This window comes from Triticum urartu, chromosome 2A, assembly GCF_056163025.1.
Source record: "Triticum urartu cultivar PI428250 chromosome 2A, HENAU_Tu73, whole genome shotgun sequence".
NCBI classification, from domain to species: Eukaryota; Viridiplantae; Streptophyta; class Magnoliopsida; order Poales; family Poaceae; genus Triticum; species Triticum urartu.
In genome coordinates this window covers 313,758,343-313,770,834 of record NC_141874.1, presented here as the reverse complement: position 1 = coordinate 313,770,834, position 12,492 = coordinate 313,758,343, and the positions used below count along the sequence as shown (strand labels likewise).

Here is a 12,492-nt window from a genome sequence, read left to right as displayed (position 1 = left end):
TTGAGAACTATGTAGACATGACCGAGACTAATCTCCGATCAATAACCAATAGCGGAACCTGAATGCTCATATTGGCTCCTACATATTCTATGAAGATCTTTATCGGTCAAACCGCATAACAACATACGTTGTTCCCTTTGTCGTCGGTATGTTACTTGCCCGAGATTCGATCGTCGGTATAATCATACCTAGTTCAATCTTGTTACCGACAAGTCTCTTTACTCGTTCCGTAATGCATCATCCCGCAACTAACTCATTAGTCACATTGCTTGCAATGCTTATAGTGGTGTGCATTACCGAGAGGGCCCAGAGATACCTCTCCGATACACGGAGTGACAAATCCTAATATCGATCTATGCCAACTCAACAAACACCATTGGAGACACCTGTAGAGAACCTTTATAATCACCCAGTTACATTGTGACTTTTGGTAGCACACAAAGTGTTCCTCCGGTATTCGGGAGTTGCATGAGCTCATAGTCATAGGAACATGTATAAGTTATGGAGAAAGCAATAGAAACAAACTAAATGATCATCGTGCTAAGCTAACAGATGGGTCAAGTTAATCACATCATTCTCTAATGATGTGATCCCGTTAATCAAATGACAACTCATGTCTATGGTCATGAAACATAACCATCATTGATTCAATGAGGTAGGCAAGTACAGGCATACTAGTGACATTCTGTTTGTCTATGTATTCACACATGTACTAAGTTTCCAGTTAATACAATTCTAGCTGTAATAATAACTTTATTATTGCCTCTAGGGCATATTTCCTTTAGTGTGCTAGTGCGTAATGAGAAGGCAGAGACATTTGAGTGGGGTTTCACAAAGTTTATTAGGATGATGGGTGGGGCGGTGCCACAGACAATGCTGACAGGTAAGATTACATATGATTGATTAAAAACTTGATGATCTGTCGATTAGATTTGGTTTAATTTATTGGTGTAGTGGCTAATAAATCTGCTATGAATATGTTGCAGACCAAAATCGAGCAATGGAAATGGCTATAGAGAATGTTATACCGGGAACATCACATCGATGGTGCAAGTGGCATGTGTTGAAGAAGGCAAAAGAGTACCTAGGCCCATTGTACTAAAAAAAGAGCAATTTATGCGATGAGTTTCAGAAGGTGGTTAACCATATGCTGACCATATATAGATGAGTTTGAGGAAGCTTGGAAGTTTCTTGTGGAGAAGTACAACCTAAAGAACCACACTTACATGACGCAATTGTTTGAGATATGGCACAAGTGGGCGAAGCCTTACTTCGCTGGTGCGTTCTGTGCCAAGATGACCAGTACACAACAAAGTGAAAGGGCGAACCACATGTTGAAGAATTATGTGCCTCCAGGCTGCCCCATGCATATGTTTGTGAGGAAATACATAAGGTTGCTATTTGACAGAGTTGGAGGAAAATTACGAGGAGAAAAGAACCAGAATCATAAGTTTGTTATTACTTGTTGATCAATCATTTTAGTGTGCTGTCGAGAGCATTTCTAACATAAGTAAAAAATGCTTCTGTTTATAGGGTAGACCACTTCTCCGGGCAAACATTGCGGCAGAAAGGCATGCCGGGAAGATATATACGAGAGCTATGTTTGATCTATTCAGGCACATAATATATGACTGTGGTGCATACCAGGTTGAGGAAATTGAGAAAGGTAAAACATATGTGGCAATACATACGGAGGTTGAGCGTAGAGAAAAGTGGGTGTCGAATTTCATATAGAATTACATTTCTGAATGGCGGCGATGAATTTGAATGTGAATGTGGTCAATTTGCCCACATGGGCCTGCTATGCAGCCATGTATTAAAGGCACTCATAATGTATTAAATGTTGGATGTCACATATAATTTTTTTCCTAAATGGAGCTAAATGTATTGATGTAGGTGCTAGACTGTATATGCATTACAGAAATCCTGAAGAAGCACATACATAAAAGATGGACAAAGGATGCAAGGGATATCCTACTGCCTCACCTCGCCCATTACCAGAAGGACCATTCTCAGTAGAACTCATTTAGTTTCAGGCATTTAAATATGTATATGTAGCTATGGAGCTTGTTCGCATGGGTGACTATAGTGTGAAAGCATACGACCATCTGATGTCTTTGTTAAAGAAATGTGCTTCTAAAATGAAGCCATTTACAGAGGTCAGGGATGGGCTTGGACTTGAAGATAGACTAGCTGATTATGTAGATGTGCTGAACCAGGTTCAGTCCAAAGGCGCGCTCGTCGCTGTAGAACCTGGTGCAAACAGTGTTGTGAACAATGAGGACAACAATTCAGCACACGAATTAGGGAACATGCTTGCGGGGTTGTTGCCACCAGCTAAGTGGAAGGAAATTGGTAGGCCGACCAGCAGAGAGAAGGCGCCATATGAAGGTTTGAGTAAGCGAACAAGATTCTACAACATATGTCGGCAGCAGGGGCACAAATGGACAACTTGCCCTGATTGCGGCGATGTTCCGAAGAAACCCCGGAAGTCATCAAGATCCTACTTGATTGACTAAAGCTTGACCATTGAAAACTATTGCATCAACTGGGACACTATGAGCCTGTTAGATTGGGTGAATCCACACTGATTGTTCGCTTCATCAGCACGACCACTGTTGGGGATATTACTACTGGACATAAACCGGCTAGGAGAGGCCGGGTTATCTCTATGACGATTACTTTATTTGAAGCCCAGGAAGACAAAAGATGGTGTCGCTTCATGAAGGCCCAAGGCCCAAAGGCGGGATAAGGCCTGTAGACATAAACCGACATTGTTATATAACTTGTATTATAAGATAGAAGGAATAGAGACCGAGCTGGACACGTTGATGATCCGGCCTCGAGACTCTATAAACCGACAGGTGTCGACCTATGTATATAAAGGGGCGACCCGGCGGTGGTTTAGGGACAAGACACAATAACTCGAGAGCCAGGCAAAGCGGATTCGCTCCCTGGTCATCGAAACCCAAGCAATACCATCACAACTGGACGTAGGCTTTTACCTTCATCGAAAGGGGCTGAACCAGTATAACTCTTGCATCCCTTGTCCGCTTTAACCCCTTTAAGTTAACCCGTCGTGATGGCTCCACAACTAAGTTCTTTCACGAAGACATCTGCCGTGACAAAACCACAACAGTTGGCACCCACCATTGGGCTATCGCATGATGGTTTCGAGTTCTTGAAGGGCAGCTTCGAAGGACTCAAGGGGTACGCTGTGGGCCGGATGCCAAAAAGTCATCGCAGCAAGCTCTACATCGATGATGCAGGATGGAGTCTCGACGCCGGCTCAATTGAGTACGGGTACCGTGTCCCCTTTGGTGGAATTCACGTCTTCATCGGCAAGATCGGCGAACCGGGCCCTGAGCTAGACATCTGCACCGACCTCATCGAGACGGCTCAGTGTGCAAGATCCGCCCAGGTTCAGCCCGCTGTAAAGCGTGCCTTCGTAGGTGTCATCCATGGAGCGGAATATGAGAATAGATCGGCATCTGGTGGACAAACCGTTGTCTATTCTGATGACGAGTCTTCAACCGGAGAGACTGAGTCACTGTATCAGCTGCAGGATGGCTGGGTCAGTGGAGGTTCCGATGATGATAGTATTCCGGACCCCATGGATCCGCCGAGTCGGGTCGCAGTCTTCATGGCCGGTACACAATCAACGCAGCACTCTTCTACCGCCGCAGCAATGATCTCCGGTTCAGCAGAGGCAACACTAGCAGGAGCAGAGGGCTCTGCGCCGCCTCTGGCTCAGGTTTTGTCCGATTTGTTCGACGCTTTGGCAATGTTGCTGGCAGCAGAGGTGGACGCGGCAAACCGAGATCAGCACAACGCAGAGATTGCAAAGGTGAAGGATCAGATAACTCAAGCTAAAGCAGACCTAGCAACAGAGAACACCAGGATGGCTACAGAGCGGGCCGAGTTGGAGGCTCAGGCTTACCCGCTCATGCTGGATCAAAGTGCGTCAAATGACGTCATGAGGAGAAGATACCGGTCGGACCTTCCGCCGGTCTTTAAGGAAAGGAATCTCTTTAACACGCCAGGAGCAGGCACCAGAACCAACCCGTGGTAAACCGGGCGGAGGCACCTGGGACCGGGGCACCGGTTCAGCCTCGTGCGACGGATCCACCGCCTCCGCCTCATCAGAATGATATCCCATCATGACATGTCTCAACACCTCCGGATCACTACTCTAACCCGTTGGATAACATCGTTGCCGCCGCTTCACGATTGGCAGCTCTCCCGATTGATGGCGAGTCCCCAGTGGCGGTTGAAACACGACGGGCTAGGGAGTTCCTTCAGACGGCCTTGAATCAACAGCAGGCTTATTCATATAGCCGCGAAAGGATTCATTCTACTCCCCGCCCGAGCCGGAGCTACAGCAGGCATATCAATGAACCGATCGTATCAAGCAGTGTGCAGAATCATAATCCGCCCCGTGGCCATAACCCGACAGGTGGCGGTGGCAATGCTTAGGATATAGTGGATTGCGCCAGGGCACGTCGGGAAGCTGAGTTAGCGGCACAACACGAAGCTCCGGTTCGACAACACACTCCGGTTCATCAGTTCACTCCGGTTCGTCCAACAACGTTGGTGGAACCGGGGGTTACCTCTAGTTCTTTGGGAGTACCATGTCTTATCCCCGCATTGTGCAATGTACAGCTACCCAAGGATTTCAAGGCCCGCGCAAGGTACCGAATTACACCGCCGATTTATCCCCCAAGTCATGGGTGGAAAGCTATGTGATGGCAATGGAGATGCTGGACGTGGATGAGGCGGCGTGTGCCAAATACTTTACCATGATGTTGGAGGGAACTGCTCGCACATGGTTGAAAAACCTGCCGGCCAACTCCATTGGCTTGTGGGCCGAGTTAAGGGCCCGGTTCATCCAGAATATCAAGGATACGTGCAAGTAGCCCATGTCAATCGTGGATTTAGCTGCCTGTGTCCAGGAGGAAGGAGAATCAACAACCCACTGGGTGCACCGGGTTTCAGAGACTTTGCATTCATCAGACCGCATCAACACTGACACAGCCGTTTTAACATTGGAAGGCAATTGCCAGTTTGCACCTTTGAAGCTGAAGTTGGGACGGCTCAAACGCCATTGTAATGACATGGGAACACTTATGGCGGCTCTGGTGAAATATGCCGACTCTGATAGTACCAAGGACCCCGAGCCTGATGATGAGAAGACATGGAAGGGAAAGAAGAGCGGCAGCGCCAAGGGACAACAGCATAACCCGGCAGGTCATGGGAACAACGGTAAACGTAAAGCGGATAATAGCCTGGACTTTGTGGCTAACACCAACACCCAGGATAACGGTCAGCGGCGTAAGGGTAAACCACCCCAACGAGGTGGAGGGTCAGGCCCCAATCTGGAACGCCTGCTAAATCAGCCTTGCCCAAAGCACAGATCAAAGGAGAGGCCGGCCACGCATCTTTGGAAGGATTTCTTCATTATGTGGGAGTTCAAAAATTCAAATCTCTTTCAATACGACAATGGACCGCCCGACGGTTCAGGAGGCGGTTTCCATGGGCCGAGTTATGGAGGTGGCAGCTCCAGTTAAGGATTCCAAGGCAACCAAACTAGGCATGGCAATCAAGGCAGTCAGGGGAACCAGGGAGGTTACAACCATCAGGGGAATCAATAGCAGCATCAATCGGGTTATCAGAGCAATCCGATACAGTTGAATAGTGGGCAGTATCATGTCTTTACCACTAGCTTATGTAAGCGCAATCAAAAGCTTCATAAAAGGGATGTGAACTCTGTTGAACCAGCGGTACCTCGTTATCTGCGCTGGTCCAAACATCCCATCTTGTGGAGTAGAGAAGATCATCCACCCTGGGTTGACAATCCGAGTCATCTGGCCTTGGTGGTGGCACCAGAGGTTGGGGGGTATAAGTTTACCAAGGTGCTTATGGATGGAGGAAGCAGTATCAATATCATTTATTATGAAACCTTCCATCGCATGGGGTTAACAGATAAGAATCTTAAACCGTCAAACACCGTGTTTCATGGGGTGGTGCCTGGTAAATCGGCATACCCAGTTGGCAAGATAGCGCTGGAAGTTGCTTTTGGAGATGATCATGATTCAAGATCAGAGGTGTTGACTTTTGAAGTGGTGAAAATCAAGAGTCCATATCATGCCCTGTTCGGACGGCCGGCTTATGCTAAGTTCATGGCAAGGCCTTGTTATGTTTATCTGCAGCTTAAGATGCCGGGTCATTAGGGGACCATCACAATACATGGGAGCCGGAAGATTGCTTTGGAATGTGAAGATGGTGATGCGGCTTATGCTGAGTCGGTTTGTGCCACAGAGGAGTTAAATTTTTATATGGACAATGTTGATCCGACAGATATGACTTCTCTGAAAAAGCCAACTACCGAGCATGATCCGGCGCTGAAATTTAAATCGGCTGAGGAGACTAAGCTGGTTGACTTTGTTCCTGGCGATTCATCCAAGCAATTCAGTATCAGCGCTAACCTGGATCCGAAATAGGAAAGCACGCTCATCGAGTTCATCCGTGAGAACCGGGACATCTTTGCATGGAAGCCTTCTGGCATGCCAGGTGTACCGAGGGAACTCGCTGAGCACACCCTTAATATAGATCCTAAGTTTAAACCGGTCAGGCAGTTTCTTCGCCGCTTCAACGAAGAGAGGCGTAAAGCTATTGGTGAGGAGGTAGCCCGGCTTTTGGCAGCAGGGTTTATCGTGGAGGTCTTTCACCCTGAGTGGCTAGCTAATCTAGTGTTGGTACTTAAGAAAAACGGCACTTGGCGTATGTGTGTGGATTACACAGACTTAAACAAAGCCTGTCCAGCTGACCCCTTTGCTCTCCCTTGTATCGATCAAATTATTGATGCTACAGCAGGTTGTGACCGTTTGTGTTTTCTGGATGCTTATTCTGGTTATCATCAGATCAAAATGGCAGTTAAGGACCAGGAGAAAACAACTTTCATAACTCCCTTTGGAGCCTTCTGCTATGTATCTATGCCTTTCGGGCTCAAGAGTGCCCAAGCGACCTATCAGCGTTGCGTCCAGAATTGTTTGCATAAACAGATTGGGCACAATGTTCATGCATATGTGGATGATATTGTGGTGAAGTCTAGAAAGGAGGAGACATTGATAGGTGACTTGAAGGAAACTTTTGATAACCTCCGGGTTTATAAGATGATGCTTAATCCGGCCAAATGTGTCTTCGGTGTACCGACATGCAAGCTTTTGGGTTTTCTGGTGTCTAACAGGGGCATTGAAGCTAATCCGGAGAAGATCACGGCTATCACATCTCTGGCTAAACCAGCTTGTATCAATGATGTTCAGTGTTTGGCGGGCCGGATTGCAGCCTTAAGCCGGTTTATCAGTCGCCTTGGAGAGAAGGCTATCCCTTTGTAGCAGATGCTAAAGAAAATGAATCACTTCGCCTGGAGTAATGCTGCTGATATAGCGCTCGAGGATTTGAAGAGACAGTTAGCCAAGCCACCTGTCCTTTTACTATATGTGGCTGCTAATGCCCAGGCTGTTAGTGTGGCTATTGTTGTGGAGCGCAAGGAGGCTGGAAAAGAGTATCCGGTTCAACGGCCGGTTTATTTTATCACTGAGGTGCTTATTGAGTCCAAACAGAGATACCCACATTGGCAGAAGCTGGTGTATGGGGTTTTTATGGCAAGCCGGAAGCTCAAGCATTATTTTCAGGGTCATCCTATCATAGTGGTCAGTTAAGCCCCCTTGGGAGATATCATCCAAAACAGAGAAGCAACTGGCCGGATTGCTAAATGGGTTATTGAGCTTGGACCTCACGGGCTAAAGTATACGCCTCGCACAACAATCAAATCCCAAGCACTAGTAGACTTCATCAATGATTGGACAGAGTTGCAAGCACCGGAGGAAAAACCATACAACACTTATTGGACTATTCATTTTGATGGGTCCAGGCAATTGGAGGGCTCGGGGGCTGGAGTCATATTAACTTCCCCATGAGGTGTTAAGTTTTGTTATGTTCTCCATTTAATGTTCCCTTGTACTAACAATGCAGCTGAGTATGAGGCCTTGCTCCATGGTCTTCGGATGGCTAAGGAAATGAATTTAAGCCGGGTTAAGTGCTTTGGTGACTCGGACCTGGTGGCTCAACATGTATCTGGCACTTGGGATTCCAAGGATCCACTCATGGCGGCATATAGACGAGAGGTGGATGCAGTGGCTGGTCATTTCAAGGGTTATCAGGTTAACCATATAGACCGACGAAAGAATGAAGCGACAGATGCTTTAAGTCGCTTAGGCTCTCAACATAAACCGGTGCCACCCAATACCTTTTTAGATGTGCTGCATAATCCGTCAGTCAAGATACCTACGGAGGAGGATTTGGCTATCCCTGACCCCGAGGCTCAATTGGTGGCGGCTCTTCATGTTATTCCGGATTGGACGATCCCATACCTAGCATACATGAACCGGGGCGAGTTACTAGACGATGAAAACTTGGCCCAGCAGATAATCCAGCGATCCAAGTCTATGACCATTGTCAATGGGGAGCTACATCATTGCAGTGTCATAGGAGCGTTTCAGCGTTGTGTGTCTCCTCAAGAAGGTTGTGAGATTCTGCGTGAGATCCACGAAGGAGATTGTGGTCACCATGCCGGTTCAAAATCCTTGGTGGCTAAAGCCTTTCGTCACGGCTTCTATTGGTTGACGGCTCATGCTGATGCTGAGGATTTGGTAAGGAGGTGTGACGGTTGTTAGAAGTTTGGACGCCGTGCTCATGTTTCGGCTCAAGAATTAAGAATGATTCCAATAAATTGGCCATTTGCAACTCGGGGGCTCGATATGGTTGGACCTCTTAAGAGGTCCAAGGAAAAGAAGACCCACCTGCTGGTGGCGGTTGATACGTTTACCAAGTGGGTAGAGGCAGAGCCAGTCATTAAGTGTGATGCGGCCACGGCGGTTCAATTCATCAAAAAGGTGATATTCCGGTTTGGTTTTCCACACAACATTATAACTGATAATGGTACTAATCTGTCCAAGGGTGCTATGGAAGAATTTTGTCAACGTGAGCACATCCGGCTTGACGTGTCATCAGTAGCTCACCCCCATTCTAATGGTCAAGCAGAGAGGGCTAATCAAGAAATTTTGAGAGGTATCAAACCACGGCTTATGGTTCCTTTAAAGTGGACGCCGGGTTGTTGGGTGGAGGAGTTACCTTCCGTGTTATGGAGTATCAACACCACACCAAACAGATCTATGGGTTACACGCCTTTCTTCATGGTTTACGGAGTAGAGGCAGTTCTCCCTAGTGACATACGTCATGACCCGCCCCGTGTGGCGGCTTATGTTGAAGCTGATAATGAGAAAGCACGTCAGGACTCACTGGAACTGTTAGATGAGGAGTGTGATCTTGCGGCAGCACATTTGGCGATTTATCAACAAGATCTGTGACCTTGTCACAGCCGCCGGTTTAAAACCAGAACTTTTCAAGAAGGCAATCTGGTGCTTCGACTCATCCAGGATCAGACTGATATGCACAAGTTGTCCCCACCTTGGGAAGGGCCTTTCATGGTCAGCAAAAATTTGCACAATGGATCATACTACCTTATCGATGTTCGAGAGCACAAAGACTCACGTAAATCGGAGGAGGAGACCCAGCGGCCGTGGAATATAGCTCATCTTCGGCCTTACTATTCTTGAGCCATAGGCTCTTTTTATGTACATAATTATGACAATGTATATATTATGATCAATATAATAAACCGGCGCCTCAGCTAAAGCGGGGTCTCTGTTGTTTTTACATCATGTGTGTTTACATGGAGGCTTCTGTTTACAAAGCGAAGTTCTGCTGATCCGGCTTGTAAGGCCACACATATAAAAGGAAATCACTAGGGGGCTTGGTCGTATCCGAACCTTAGCTACACCTCTTGATCGGATTAAGGCCAAAGGGATATCACTAGGGGGCTTGGTTGTATTCGCACCATAGCTACACCTCTTGATAGGCTTAAGGCCAAAAGGAAATTATGTGGGGCCAAAGAGAGTGTTGCACCAGCACAACTCAAACATAGGCACCCACCGAGCACAGCTCAAATGTTGTTTGGGGGCTCTTTGCTTCTCAAAGAACAAAGAGTCTGCACCCTTGCAATAGGCTATCAAGCCAGGCTTGGAAGCCAGGTGTATTCACCTAAAACCCCAGGTTATCCTGCCTCTTTAAGTAAGCCACTCCTTCCAGGTAAACCTAGTATGACCCGTCGAACGTTTGATAAGTCAATCTCATAGACCCTGAACTTGTCAAAGTTAAAACGATGATTGGTTAAAGATTGAGGTCCATCTTCAAAGGCTTTGAAAAATGGTTTAACTCAGTGGCCTGGCAGCCCATGAAAAGCCTCGATTTAGGGCCTGGCAGCCCATGAAAAGCCTTGCATATTCTTCTTGTGTTTTTTGCAAAGTTTTTTTTTCTCTTTTTGATAAGATTCATAGATATTTTCTGATAAACCGGTGTTTATTACAACCAGGCATGGCTTACAATGCTAAGTTGTCAGTACATGATCAGCTATAATCTGGCGTTTATTACTCCGGTTTGGTTTTGACAACAAGTCACCAGTATTATATGGATAAAACCGGTGTTTATCATAACCCGGTACGGTTTTATTGTAAACCGGTGAACCTGGAAGGAGTCATCAATACTCTGGATTGGTGTTATCACCCTTTTATAAAAACCATGGGTCAAACAACAACGTAACAGGTATTCTCTATTTTATATCTGGTTGCTTTTAAACAGCCTTGGCTCTACACCTAGGCTATATATTTGGGCATCATGACCCGTCCAGCGGTAAACCGCCAGGACCCTTTCAACCTCTTGTATGCAGGAACAAGTTAAAATACAGCCACTTGGGATTATGTATATAATAAAGATCCCAAAAGCATGGCGAGTTATCAGTATCAAGCAAAATAAGTATGCTCGATGGCATAACAGACAAGTGTTTGAACTAGCCTATTACAAGGTGTTTTAATGCCCACACAGGATAATTGTTTCAGTAAGAATGGTAGGCTGCGACAGACTAAACCGGCCTCTGGTTCAGGATTCATCACCAGGACGACTTGAAGATTGAGGGTCATCTTGAGTCGGTGCATTCTCCTCCTCTCTACCCAGTGGCTGGAAATCAATCGTTGCCCAATCGATTCCAGTTAAAGCTTGGAACACGACTTCTTCACTTATAAGGGTGGAAGGATCAATGTCAGGGGCATAAGTGTGCTTATGAATTGGCGGAACAAGATCTTCTACATCATGTGTTGGCGCAGGATATCTTTTCTGATCAGCATCATAAACCGGCTGATAATGAGACAGATGCGTTTCATCCGCCAATTTGCTCGCTATAGGTCGCATTTCCCTTGTCAGCCTTCAGAGATCATCATTGTTAAATTCTGAACCATCTTCCTTCACACAGGGATAGCCTTGGCCAATATCTGCCGGTTCAAGATCTGGAATCCATGCCTTGGCCCGGATTAGCGCAGTCAGTGCGCCTGACCTTGCAACTGATTTTTTAAGTTCATCCAACCGAGCAGGCAACATTGATAGCTTCTCGATGGTTTCTTTTATCAACGTTGGAGGAGGCCTGTTATAAGAAGCAATGCAAATAGCCCATTGGGATCCGGAATATAGCTGCTCTATCAAAGTATAGGCCGCCTTCAGCTTCATCCGCATGTCTGAGCCCAGATGGGTAATGCGGGTCCCTGTGACATTGCAAGCATCAGTAAACCGGTAATTGATAAGGTAAAATGACTTGAAAAACATCAGATGAGGATACTTACCAAATACAGCAGAGGTCATAGCGTTTATTTGCTGCTTTAAACCGGTCAGTTCTTCGACCACCGGTTTAAGGGCTGCTTCTGCGTCTTCGACCCTCTTTGCTAAAGCGGCCTTCTTTGTGTCCCAATCTGCACATTCCTTCTTAAAGGTTTCCTTCAGCTTCTCCATGGCTGTTAAGACATTGGTCAGTTCCTCCTTGGCTTTAGAATCCTCCGCTTGCTGAGATTTAATGTTCTCTTGAAGATCAGTGGTTTGGGTGTCCTTTTTGCTCAGCTCAGCCTATAAAGAAAAGACATATCATCAATGGGCTGTATATATTTGAAGTACCAAGCGTATAACAAGTTATGCACTTTGCACTTGGGGGCTAATGCCTACTCACTTCGTTCTAGAAAATTATTTCAAGTCCCAAGTGTAATGCAAGCATTATTCTTGGCACTTGGGGGCTAGTGTACATCTGCTCAAAGTAACAATGGTTAAAGTCCCGGTTCACCTTAGAAAGATAAACCGGCCCTTGGGGACTACATAGGCAAAAATTACAAGATTACAATGCTAAAGTACCGGTTCATTTTTAAAGGATCAACCGACCCTTGGAGGATAAGTATGCAGAGGTGCGGTATTATGAAGTCCCGGTTTTCGATTACTATCATAAATCGGCCCTTGGGAGCTACTGGAATTGGTACTTACAATTGGACTTAAGAGAGAAAA

General features: G+C 46.3%; 1 pseudogene; it reads left to right on the top strand.

Annotated features, from left to right (window-relative positions):
- The first annotated feature begins 849 nt into the window (after positions 1–849).
- LOC147984941 (protein FAR1-RELATED SEQUENCE 5-like) lies at positions 850–2,019 on the top strand (annotated as a pseudogene).
- Positions 2,020–12,492: the final 10,473 nt, after the last annotated feature.